This window comes from Chlamydotis macqueenii, chromosome W (genome assembly GCF_036417535.1).
Source record: "Chlamydotis macqueenii isolate bChlMac1 chromosome W, bChlMac1.mat, whole genome shotgun sequence".
NCBI lineage: Eukaryota > Metazoa > Chordata > Aves > Otidiformes > Otididae > Chlamydotis > Chlamydotis macqueenii.
In genome coordinates, this window is record NC_141592.1 from 52,361,607 (window position 1) to 52,374,825 (window position 13,219).

A 13,219-nucleotide genomic window follows, 5' to 3' on the forward strand; every position below is an offset into this window, starting at 1 on the left:
GTGGCCTGTAAGAATCAGGCAATATCCCCTTAGGACAGAGGATAGGGAAGGAATTTGACCAATAATCAGCCGGTTTATCAAACATGGGCTGTTAACAGAGTGTGAGTCAGAGTATAACACTCCCATTCTACCAGTCAAAAAGTCGGATGGTAGTTACAGAATAGGACAAGATCTCAGAGCTATTAATAAAATCATTGAAGATCTGTATCCTGTCTAGCAAATCCATACACATTATTAACTAAATTGGCACTTGAATTGGCCTGGTTTACCGTATTGGACCTGAAAGATGCCTTCTTTTGCCTACCCTTGAGCCCAGAAAGCCAGTTGCTGTGTGCATTTGAATGGGAAAACCCTGATTCTGGAAGAAGGACACAACTGACATGGACTGTGTTACCACAGGGGTTTAAGAATACCCCCACTCTTTTTGGAAACCAATTAGCTAAAGAATTGGAACAGTGGGAACGACCACATGGAAATGGAATAATATTACAGTATGTAGATGATCTATTGATAGCCACTGAAATGAAAGAACTGTGTATAATATGGACAGTCCGTCTGCTAAATTTCCTTGGACTTAATGGCTATTGAGTCTCTCCACAGAAAGCACAAGTGGCTCAGCAGCAGGTGACCTACCTCGGATACGAGATAACTGCTGGCCAAAGGACCCTAGGAACAGCAAGAAAGGAGGTCATCTGTCAGACTCCTCGACCACAGACAGCTAAAGAACTCCGCACATTTTTAGGAATGACGGGATGGTGTCACCTATGGATATATAACTATGGACTCTTGGTAAGGCCACTCTATGAACTGTTGACATCTAATCCAAAGGACCTCCCTGGAATGGAGAGGCAGAAAAAGCATTCCAGCAACTGAAAAGGAAAGTAATGGATGCCTCTGCCTTGGGGTTACCAGATACTACTAAGCCATTCTGGCTGTTCTCTCACGAGAAACAGGGAATAGCCCTGGGAATCCTAGCCCAAAACTTGGGACCATATAGAAGGGCAGTGGCGTACTTCTCCAAACAACTTGATGAAATAAGTAAAGGTTGGCCTAGCTGCCTAAGGGCGATAGCAGCATTGCTGTTAAACATCCTAGAAGCACATAAATTGGCATTAGGCCAAAAGATGACGGTGTTGATATCTCGTACTGTATCCACAGTATTAGAGATAAAAAGGGGGCACTGGCTCTCACCACAAAGGTTCCTTATATACCAGGCCGTTCTGGTGGAACAGGGTGATGTGGAAATAGTGGTTACTAACATTGTCAACCCAGCATCTTTCCTCAGCGGAACCACAGGAGAACTGCTATCGTATGACAGTCTGGAAATGATTGAAGCAGTCTATTCCAGCCGACCGGACCTGAAAGAGGAGCCACTGGAAGATGCTGAAGACTCTTGGTACACAGATGGAATCAGCTTTGTTCGACAAGGTGTCCGCAAAGCAGGGTATGCAGTAACCACTATGGATCAGGTAATAGAATCTTCAGCCCTTGCCCCAAATACTTCGGCACAAAAGGCAGAAATAATAGCTTTAACCTGAGCATTGGAACTAGCTAAAGACAAGAAGATTAATGTCTGGACAGACTCCAGATATGCTTTTGGGGTAGTCCATGCCCATGGGGTAATATGGAAAGAAAGGGGACTCCTATCCACCCAAGGGAAACACATAAAACATGCTGAAGAAATTCTTAGGATCCTGGAAGCAGTGCAGCTACCCGAAAAAGTGGCTATCATGCATTGCAAGGCTCATATGAAAGGAAATACCGCTCAGGAATTGGGCAATGCTATGGCAGATCGGGAAGCCAAAAGAGTGGCTGAGAGGGGCGAATTAGAGGTGCGGTCTTTGGTCCCAGACGGTAAAACACAAATTGATTGTGAACCCAAGTATTCCAAAGAGGATCGGAAATTAGTTGAAGATTTAGGCGGAGAAATAGAGAAGAGTAGGTGTGTTGACGCGGAAATCACGGACACTGCTGACGACCAATATGATCAAGCAAATGCCAATTTATTGTTGATACATCCCGGTTAATATAGCCCTTCTAGTTCCGTATCATGTGCAAGCTCTCTACTAATTGGCTAACTTTATCATGCACGCGCTCTTAGCTAAAATATGATTCGTTAAGTCTCTTTGTTCACGCGCACGGTCCTCTCCACCTGCACCCTGTTTCTCGTTCTGCTTTCAGTCACGTATACCAGCTGTTTTCCTCTTCTCAAGGTTGCTTCATTACTTTCTCACAGGCAGCTTCATTACTTTCTCACAGGCAGCCTCCGCGATGTCCTTGAAGCCTGCTGCTCACAAACAACAATTCCATTTGGTCTGGATTGTTCACTAAGTGTCCCTGATTCTCCAGATATCCAACAAATCCCTCTTTTTGTTTTTGAACAATCCAGACTCCTGTCATCATACGTTATACATATTCATGATTGCTAAGCAAAACTAAGTTTCACTACCTTCTAGTAATTTTCTACTGTAGCATTCTTCTACCATTATAGATATAACAACTCCAGTAACTTTCTTATCTACAAGGCCAGTGACTAGTTTTTTGCAAGCCTCTGTTGAAACAAGCCATAAATTCTGCTAACAATGTTTTGTATCTTAAAGCTTCCCTTCTCATTCCATGGCTTGCTTTCTGTGAGCATGATTGTATCCCTCTCCCAAGGTTGGTGTGCTTTCACTGACACCGTACTGGCTCAAGAAATACCCACATCTCCCCCTTCTTTGTTTATGAGAAGAGGCTTGTTTCAACGCTTTATCTATTAAAGTCTGCACACATTTTAACACATGGAATATAGATCAAAATACATATGTAAAAAGAATGAATAGGCATCCTACAGCTATTTGTAATAAGCTTTTATCAATCCACCAAAAAGATTTCTGAATATATCAAAACCATCCCATTGTTGCAGTTTTTGTACTCCTTTTTGCAAGTTTTGAATGCTTTTCTAAATAGATTCCGAATGATCAGACAGATTCATGCAGCAAAGACCATCAAAATCCTGACAACCATGATTTTGTGCTAATAATAAAAAATCTATTGCTGATCTACTCTGTTACCAACCCAACTATGCCAAAGACACCGCTGAGCAAGAGGATGATTATCAGCTGGGTCAGAGCAGAGAAGGGAGGCAGGCGCAGCACCTTCAGGGCACCCCCTGTTGTTCGTAGAGTGTGCTCCGTGTCCCTTCTCTCTCCTCCGCTCCGAGCCACCTCTGTTTATCCCCTCAGCAGATTCAGTGAAAGAGTACTGACTAGACGTTGCTGCATGCGTGGCCAGCGCATGCAGCAAGGCCTGTCAAATATGTGCTCTGCAGGCTAACGGTGGTTCTGTTTTGTAAAGTAGCATAGCGTATAGAATCTACATCAGTTAGCAGTGTTGACAGTACCGATACAGTTGCATGCATTTGCTTAGCAAGCCAACAGCCCAATTTATTTAGCGTAGCTAATGCCTAGGCACTTGCCACATCAAGTGCAAAGATTGAAGAAGCAATAATTTCACCTGGTTTCCAAAACTCTATATTATCTCGGTAATCAGATTCAAAGCTATGTGTACTTCATTTAGGTCTTTTATGCTGTCTGGATTTTGATGTGTTACTGCTCGCATGATTACGTCATGCTGTATCGTTGCAATGTACAGATCTTAAAGCATTTACAATCATTACCCCTCTAGAAACATTAGCTCCTGAATAGTTAAAAAAAATAGAAGACAGAAGTCCATCTTTACTGATCCCAAAAGTTCCATCTTTTCTAGTTCAGCACTCGCGGCTGCTGTTGTTTTACACAGAGTTGCCATCCTACCGTTATCTGGCAGGTCAACCAAGCATGTTCTGAAAGGGTCACTTGCAGATGACGTAGAATGACAAATGGCGCCCCACCCCGTGGCACCAGCCATAGTTACCCACACGTTTGTTCCCTCCGTGACCGGTGTCCATGGGGCTGCCACACAGCTTGTTTAACAATCTGACGAACGCAAGGCAGCTTGGAGCGCTGGTCGTACCCATCGTGCAGGGATCCACTTGTTTACTGCTCCTGTAGAGACACAAGCATATCCTTTCCCCCATGTTATAAGAGGGAATGGTCCTTCCCAATTACCTGTTTCCAGATTCTTAACCATCACCGGAGCTTGCCCTTGGATGGCATCACGTACAGTAGATGATCCAAAATGTTTCTGTATTGGGGAAGAATTGTCACTCCAATGATTTAGAAAATTGAGCACATACATTGCTTTCGCTAACTTTTTGTTAGCAGATTTCCCTTCCATTTCCTTTTTTTTTTTTTTTTTTTTTGTTTAACAGCATATTTTTAAGTGTACCATGGGCACATTCAATGATTGCCCATCCAGTGGGGTTATGCGGAATACCAGTAACATGCTCGATGCCCCAAAGAGCAAGGAAGGTTTGGACTGCGCGAGAAGCATACGCTGGCCCGTTATCTGTTTTTATATGCATGGGAACCCCCATGAAAGCCAACGCTGACGTCCAATGTTGGCAAACATCTCGAGCATGTTCTCCTATATGAACAGAATCAAACAATAAGCTGGAATGGGTATCAATGGTTACATGTACATATTAGTGTTGGCCAAATGACGGGACATGAGTTATATCAGATTGCCATAATTCTTGAGACCACAAACCGCGCGGATTAACCCCATATAAAGGTGGCACAATTGTGTTTTGGCAACTGCTACAGGAACACACAATTGCCCGAGCTTGTTCCCGTGTCAGCTTAAATTGTCGTTGAAGGGCTGTAGAGTTTTGATGATAAAATTCATGGGACAGATTGGCCTGCATGAGTGTGTTTAGAACGAGGGCCACATTAGTGAGAGCATCTGCTCTTGTGTTACCTTCTGTGACAGGTCCTGGAAGCGAGGTGTGAGCTCTCAGATGTACAATAAAGTAAGGATGATCCCGCACATGTAACACCGATAACAGCTATTGAAACTGGTCATACAACAAAGGATTATTAATTTCCTTTAACATTGCCCGTTCAGCGCATTGTATTACATTGACCACATAGGCAGACTCAGAGACAATATTGAGGGATTAATCTTTCCACTTATACAAAGCTCGTACCACCGCCGCAAGGTCTATAATTTGGGTTGAACCTTCTACCAATTGTACGTCATGATGACACTTACCATTTTTATTCCACATAATCACAGATTTGTGCATTTTTCCTGATCCATCTGTAAATATTGTTAAGGCATTTTCTATGGGAGTGTAACTTAGATGAGTTGCTGGATACAACATTAATTCTCCTAAAAATTTCAGCATTGGATGCTTAGGCCAATGAATGGAGATCTGTAGCAAAACTGTTTGTAATACCTGTTGGGCTTCTGGCGTTAATCGCCTAGATGAGGTTAACTCTGAGTCTCCTTTACGTATTAGGAATAGTGGAGAAAGCAATTCAGTAGATAGGCCTAATACCAGGCGTACCCAGTTGATAGCTCCCAGGAATTTCTGCAAATTGTTTAAGGTTGTCGTGGTTTTGTTAGTGAGGGGGGGCCTAAGGTGGTAGCTTCTGTAGGAAACTGCTAGAAGTCGCTCCCCTTTGTTCAGTGGACTCGGCCGGGCCTAGGGCGGACCTGCTGATGGCCAAGGCCAAGCCAATTGGTAGCAGAATGTTCCGTGATAACGCCTCTGCAATAACATATTTAAGAAGGGGAAAACAGAAAAAAAGAAAAAAAGAGAGGAGAGAAGATGTGAAGAAGCTGAGCGGGGGCAGAGGTGCAGAGGGGGAGGCGCAGGCCTCATGGGCCTTGCAGGCCTCACCCTCTGGCCTCTCGCCAGGCAGCCGACTGGGCCCGACTCAGTCCAGCCCGGCTGCAAGAAGTGGAGAGGAGATGAGAAGTGAATAAGATGTAAATAGATCCTGAGAGACATCTACCAGCCTGTTGTGAGAAACGGCTGCAGACATCAAGGTCAGTTCAGAAGTGAGGGGGAGGAGTAATGCGGCTCCTGGCCAAGATTCCCCTGCAGCCTGTGGTGATGACCATGGTGGAGCAGGTTGTCCCCCTGCAGCCCATGGTGCAGGCTTCTCTTGCCAGCTAACCTACCCCGCACGCACCGGAGCCCCGCTCCGGGGAAAGCAGGGCATCACACGGATACCGTCAAGCCAAGCCTTCAATTTAATGCTGCGCAACACAGGGTTAAATACCCGTACACCCGCTACGCACGCGAACACACCCGCCCCCCTGCACCCATAGACCCATCCATGCCCGCCACGCACCTACCCCTACACTCATGGACTTATCCGTGCCTACCACGTACGTGGACGCACCTGCCCCCTGCACTCCTGGACTTATCCGTGCCCACCACGTACATGGACACACCTAACCCCTGCACTGATGGATTCATCCGCGTCCAGTGCGTGAGTCGCCACGGACTGCCCCTCCAGCGTACGTGCATCCCTTCTAACGTTACCCCACAATTCCCCCCCTCTATGCTAAATCACTCTAGTCTAATGGCTGGTACCCCGAGGCGGATGCCACTATAACATAGTTGATTACGAATAGTCGCCTAGTAACCCCTCAATCATAGCATGCAAGAAAGGTAACAATAACAGAAACAAACAAAGCCTTATCAAAACAACTACTAGGATCGTCAAACCTATGGACACAATATTTCTTAGCCATCTAGGTAAACTGAGGAAGTCCGAAATCTACCCCCAGTCTTTTAGAGCCCTGACGTTGAATACTAACTGGGCAGCATGCGCACGTGTCTTCTCCGAGGCCAAGAAAGCATTTTTGCTGAAGTCCAAACAGCAGTAGCTTAGGAGACCTAGGACTCCCTCCAAGTCACTGCAACCGATGCCAGGCCTCGCAAGGGCATAATCTAATGCCAACTTCATTTGTGTCAGTCCTTCGTCGCGTGCTGAGTAAAGTTGATGTAGTTCGTGAACCGCTCCCAGAAATTAGTCGTTATCACTTGCATTGGAAGACTCACAATCAGGATCAATCCCACTAAGATGAGCTGGAGAGTGCCATGCCGCTCGGTTACCCTGCTGATCCTCCAGCCACAGCTGTACCAACCAGGCTGGGATCCATCAGGTCCCCGTACCTGTGGAGATACAAGCATACCCTCATCCCCATGTTAGCAGATCAGCAGGACCTCCCCAACGTGGGTCTTCTGGCAGGTGGTACCGGATCCCCGGGAGTGCCTTGCCCCCAAACAGCAGCTGACATGAGGAAAAATGATTTTGGATAGGGGAAACGGGCTAAGGGCCAGCAAGGGACATATGATTCAGTACCACAAGTACTTCACTGACCAAGACTCCTGGCGAACCCCTCTTTTCCCCCTCTCTCAAGCAGATTAGCTGTGCTTTCAGGGTTTTGTGCGCGTGTTCTAAAATCACTTGCTTGGTGCTGTTCAGAGGAATGCCAAATGTATGGCGGACTCCCCACGTCTGCAGGAAGTGGTGAGATACCCGTGACGGCCCACGGTCAGTCTTTATTTTCCGAAGTGTCCTAGGCGAATAAAAGCCCAGCTCTGGTGCAGGATGGATTTTGTGTTATGGACGTTGTAAATGAACACACGAAGAGAGCTCGGGAGCAAGTGTCGATCGCAACATGAATGTATTTGAAACAGCCAAATAGCGCATAGTCTGTGATATCTAGTTGTCGTACCTGGTTCGGAGCATACCTCCGGGGTTAACGCCTGGGTAATATAAGGCCTGGTTCGGGTTAGGTGCTTGACATGCTGGACAGGTTAGCACTACAGCCCAACTGTGTGAGATGGGCAGTCGGAACTGACGTCGTATGGTGTGTGCGTTCTGATGTATTATTCTCTGTATCACTTTTATAGACAGGTGACCAAGCACGGAATGTTAATGATTATACCTAGTATGATGCCTAGTATCACAAATTTGTAGCTAAGGATAGCAACCACCTAGCTATGCCCTACACAAGCTAATAAGATTACTAATGACACCTTATATATATATATAAAAAAAAACCCCTAAATTTCACTATTTTCTACTAATTTTCTATTATGATATTCTCTATTACTACAAACATAATAACTTCAGTAACTTTCTTATCTACAAAGCCAGTGACTAATTTTTGCAGGCCTCTGTTGAAACAAGCCATAAATTCCATTAACAATGTCTTGTATTTAAAGTTCCCTTCTCATTCCATGGCTTTCTCCCAACGACTATGATTTTATCCCCCTCCCAAGGTCAGTGTGTTTTCACTGACCTACATCTCCCCTTGTTTGTTTACGAGAAGAGGCTTGTTTCAATGCTTTATCTATTACAATCTGCACACATTTCATTACACATAAAATACAAATTAAAATACATATATAAAAGCATGAATGAGTAAAACATCTTACGTCTATTTGTAATAAGCTTCTATCAATGTAACTTTTTTTTTTCTCATATTCATGCAGCAAAACTCATCAAAATCTTGACAATCATGACTTTGTTATCTACTGTTACCAACCCTACTATGTTAATAACACCACCACCGAGCAAGAGGATAATTATCAGCTGGGTTAGAGCAGAGAAAGGAGACAGATACAGCACCTTCAGGGCGTCCCCTGCTATTAATAAAGTGTGCTCCGGATCCTCTCCCCCTCCCCGCCCCGAGTCACCCCTGTTTTATCCTCAGCGGATTCAGTAAAAGAGTAGTCAGTAGACATTGCTGTACGCGTGGCCAACGCACACAACAAGGCCTGATCAGATGTTGCTGCATGTGTGGCCAGCACATGCAACAAGGTCTGTCAAATATGTGCTCTGCAGGCTAACAGCGGTTCTGTTTTGTAAAATAGTATAGCGTATAGAACCTATATCAATTAACAGTGTTAATAGTACTGATATAATTGCATGTGTTTACTTAGCAAGCCAAAAGCCCAATTTATTTAGCGTAGCTAATGCCTAGACACTTGCCACATCAAGTGCAAAGATTGAAGCAGCAATAATTTCACCTGGTTTCCAAAACTCTATATTATCTTGGCAATCAGATTTAAAGCTATGTGTACTTCGTTTAGGTTTTTATGCTGTCAGGATTTTGATATGCGGTCGCATGATTACACCATGCTGTGCCATTGCAATGTATAGGTCTTAAAGCATTTACAATCATTACCCCTCTAGTAACATTAGCTCCTGAATAGTTAAAGAAAATAGGCAGAAGTCCATCTTTAGGGATCCCAAAAGTTCCATCTTCTGTTATTTAGCACTCAGCACTCATGGCTGCTGTTGTTTTACACAGAATTGTCGTCCTACCGCTATCTGATCTGGCAGATTGACCAAGCATGTTCTGAAAGGCTTATTTAAAGATGATATAGACAAACAAATCACGTCCTGTCCTGTGGCATTAACCATAATTACCCACACATTTGTTCTTTCTGTAACTGATGTCCATGGAGCTGCCACACAGGTTGTTAACAATCCGACGGACGCAAGGCAGCTTGGAGCACTGGTTGTAGCCATCGTGCAGGGATCCATTTGTTTACTGTTCCTGTGTTAGTGATTTGAAAGAGAAACTTAACACATATTTAATAGGATATTATCACATGGGGAAGATTCACTCAGGCATCAAAACATGCATCTGAACCCTTTACTGCTGGACGAATCCATTTAGCAGGCACCCATCGAGGGCCACTCGCAGTTTGCACACATGCATAACTGTCCTGGTTCTGGCCAGGATAGAGTTAATATTTACCTGAGCTGGGTGGAGAACTGAAGCTGGTAGCCCCTATGGCTGGGATAGTTAACTAATTGGCTAACAGCTGGGGTTAATTTACCCAAATTAGCCAAAGGGCTATTCCATCCCATCTGACATCATGCTCAGTATATAAGTGAGGAGGGTGCTGAAGGGAGGCCCTCCTAGTTGAAAGAGACTGGATGTAGAGATCTGTTGTGAGCTATTGTACTGTATTTGTGTTCCATTACTGTTTTGTTTTCTTCTGTCATTACTGTTAAATTTACTTTTTGTTCAATCTCAACCCGCGTGTTTGGTTTTTTTTTTTTTTCCTGGTTTTCTTTTGTTTGTCAAATCTCCTCCTATTCTCTCGGAGAGTGGGGGGAGTGAGAGAGAGACTGCGTAGTCTGGTCCCCGTTGGGGCTGAACTACGACAATAACCTCGGCCCACTTGCAGTAGTGGTACTGGCCCGTGCCATTCTAAAGTGACCGGGTCATGGAAGCACACTGGAGCTTCCGCTAAGCGGGAAGACAACGTAGTTGAAAAATGCTGGGAAATTGGGGATATCTCTGTTCCAGTCATTTGATTGATTACTACCAGAGCTCTTGTTAGGAACTCATAATGCCCCCCAGGGGACACTCTCTCCCCCCCTCTAACCCGATCAAGCTGACGCTTGATTGTTTGATGTGCCCGTTCCACTATAGCTTGGCCACCACTATTGCCTGGGATGCCAGTACGGTGTTCCACTCCCCAGTTCTGTAAGAAATTGTTATACAAGCTGCTTTTATAGCAAGGCCCATTGTCTGTTTTTATCTGTTGAGGCACCCCCAATGTAGCAAATGCAGCACAACAATGTCGGATGGCAGCACGTGCATTAGTTTTGATTTCTGCGGTAGCATGGATGCAACCGCTACAAGTATCCACACTTACATGAAGATATTTAAACTGTCCGAAGGGGGGATATTCTGTAATATCTTGCTGCCAGATCTGGTTTGCTTGAAGGCCCCACGGATTAACACCTATTGCTATGGAAGAGGTAGATTTGCAGCTAGGGCAAGCAGCGTCCGCTAAGGACACTTTGAAAGTTTTGGCCAGAGCTCGAGCCCCTTGATGAAAGAACTGATGAGATAACTGAGCTTGTTTTAGAGCAGGAACCCCCACCGCTGCTATCTGTACCAGAGTACTTGCGGCCTCGTCTGCCCGATGATTACCCTCTGTAATAGCCCCTGGTAACGTGGTATGGCTATTAACATGCGCAAAAAAAATAGGTGCAGTACACTGTTCTAGTGCATTTTGAAGCAGTCGTGCTGGGGCTGTAGTTCCGGGCAAACTAAGCGTACAGCAGAGAGCTAATTGGTAGCAATACTCACTGTCAGTCACAATATTTATCGGGATATTGATCCATTTGTGTATGGCATGCGTTATTGCTTGTAATTCCAAGCCCTGAATAGAGCCCTCTGCCTTCCAAACTTGTGTGTGCCAAGTTCCTTGGTCATACCAAGCAATAGCCGCTTGCTGAGTCCATCCGGAGGCATCTGTGAATACAGTAAGTCCCTGCACTGGGGTCATTACAATTGGGCTAACTGGCAGTACTGTGACTGACTCCAATACCTTTAGCGCCATGCATGGCCGGGCTGGACGGATGTCACCAGAAAAGTGTGCTAGCGCCCCCTGAATGTTGGTATCCATCATCATTAAATTTTCTAATGTTGCCGCATTGTTGATTGCTGGAATCATCATGGCAAATCGCTTACTGTCATCAGGGTGCAATGGTATGGAGAAAAAGCAGTCTTTAATGTCTATGACCGCTACCGGCCAGCTGTCCAGTAACATGGACGGCCAAGGCATACCTGGCTGCAGTGGTCCCATGTCTTCCAGTACTGCATTCACTGCTCGCAAATCATGCAAAAATCGCCAAGTTCCAGACTTCTTTTTTATCAGAAACACTGGACAATTCCAGGGGCTTATTGAGTGTATCAAATGTCCTGCTGCTACTTCCCTATCTACTAGCAAATTTAATTGATTCAATTTTTCTTCAGTTAGCGGCCACTGATCCACCCATACCGGGTTGTCGGTTAACCATGTCATTCTAATGTAGGGTTTTTCTGGATCAGTGGCCTCCACTAAAAAGGCTTTTCTATGCTGAGCTGAACTTTAAGGGATTGCAAAACGTCCCGACCTAAAAGGGAAACAGGTAGATTATTCAATACGTACAGTCGTATAGTTGTCTCACCTTTTTCTCCTTTTATTGAGAGACGTGCTGGGTATTGGCTCCGTAATGCTCTCTGACTGCCGCCAATGCCTTTCAATGGGGTGGCCACTGGGGCTAAAGGAAGCTCCTTTGGCCAATCTGTCAGAGGAATTACCGTAACGTCTGCTCCAGTGTCTAACATGGCTTCAAAGCAGTTTGGTGGCTGTTGGTCTGCTTCCGTGGAAGGGTACCTGTGTGGACGTAGCTCGCACACGACTATCGGGCGTGTTGAAAGATCAAGTAATAAACCGACAAAAGTTGACCCTTTGGGCAAATATACGGGCATCTCGGACACCGGAGTAACACACACTGTGTTTTCCCCGTTTTGTGTCTTCATTTCTGGCACCACCTCCACCCCCAACTGTTGTGCCCCTGCCCCTACTATTAGTCCAGGTGGTATTTTTTCGTCAATGCGTACATAAGTAGGGGCTGTAATCCACAAACCTTCCGCGCAAGTTAGTTGTACTCCTGAGTGGGACCCGACAGCAGGGCCCGCCCCTCTCTGTTTAGAAAGGTTAGTGGGGGCGTTTCTTTGCCTGCCGTATCCCTCTGCCCCCCGTAAGAGACCGCGCCTCCCGTTTCCCTGCCCCCCTGCCAGGCATGGCTGCAGACACTGTTTGGCAAGATGTCCGCCCCGCCCACCTCGAAAACATCTCCTTTTTTGGCCATTTGTGGGTTCTGTCTCCTGATTGGTCCCTGAGGGACACTGTCGCTTAAAGTGTCCTACACCCCCAAACCAAAACAGGTGGGGCCCACGGGCGGTGATCGCATAGCGGATACTGCTGCGATGAGCGGTTTTGCTTGCTGCGACGCTTCTGCCTCCATGACTCGTTTAATCATCTGTGCCACACCTGCATTCCCGGGCAATTGCAGCAAAAGTTGTTGAGTTACCTCGTTTGCATTCTGTTTAGCTAGTTCTTTCGCCAGTATAGGTTTCACATCCTCTGGCAAATCAGAATTCTCAATCGCTTTTTGCAACCTTTCCAAGAAAGAGGTATACGATTCTCCTACGCCCTGCTTCACCTGAGTGTACGACCACTTCTTGCCCTCATACTTACCCATTTTTGCAAACGCCACTCGTGCCGCCCGTACAGCAGCGTTGATGTCTCTGCCTCGCATGTTAGCCTGTGCAGCCGGATCAGTGAAGTTACCTGAACCCATAATCCTCTCCACAGTAATCCCGTGCAAGGGGTGATTCGGATCTAAAGCTTCTAAAACCATCTTATCTGCTTCCTCCTTTAACGCGGCCTCCCACAGCACCATTTGGGGGGCTGTAAAAACCGCTCTAGCCAGCTGCCTGCAATCAAAGGGAAGCGGATTCGCTGCCCAGA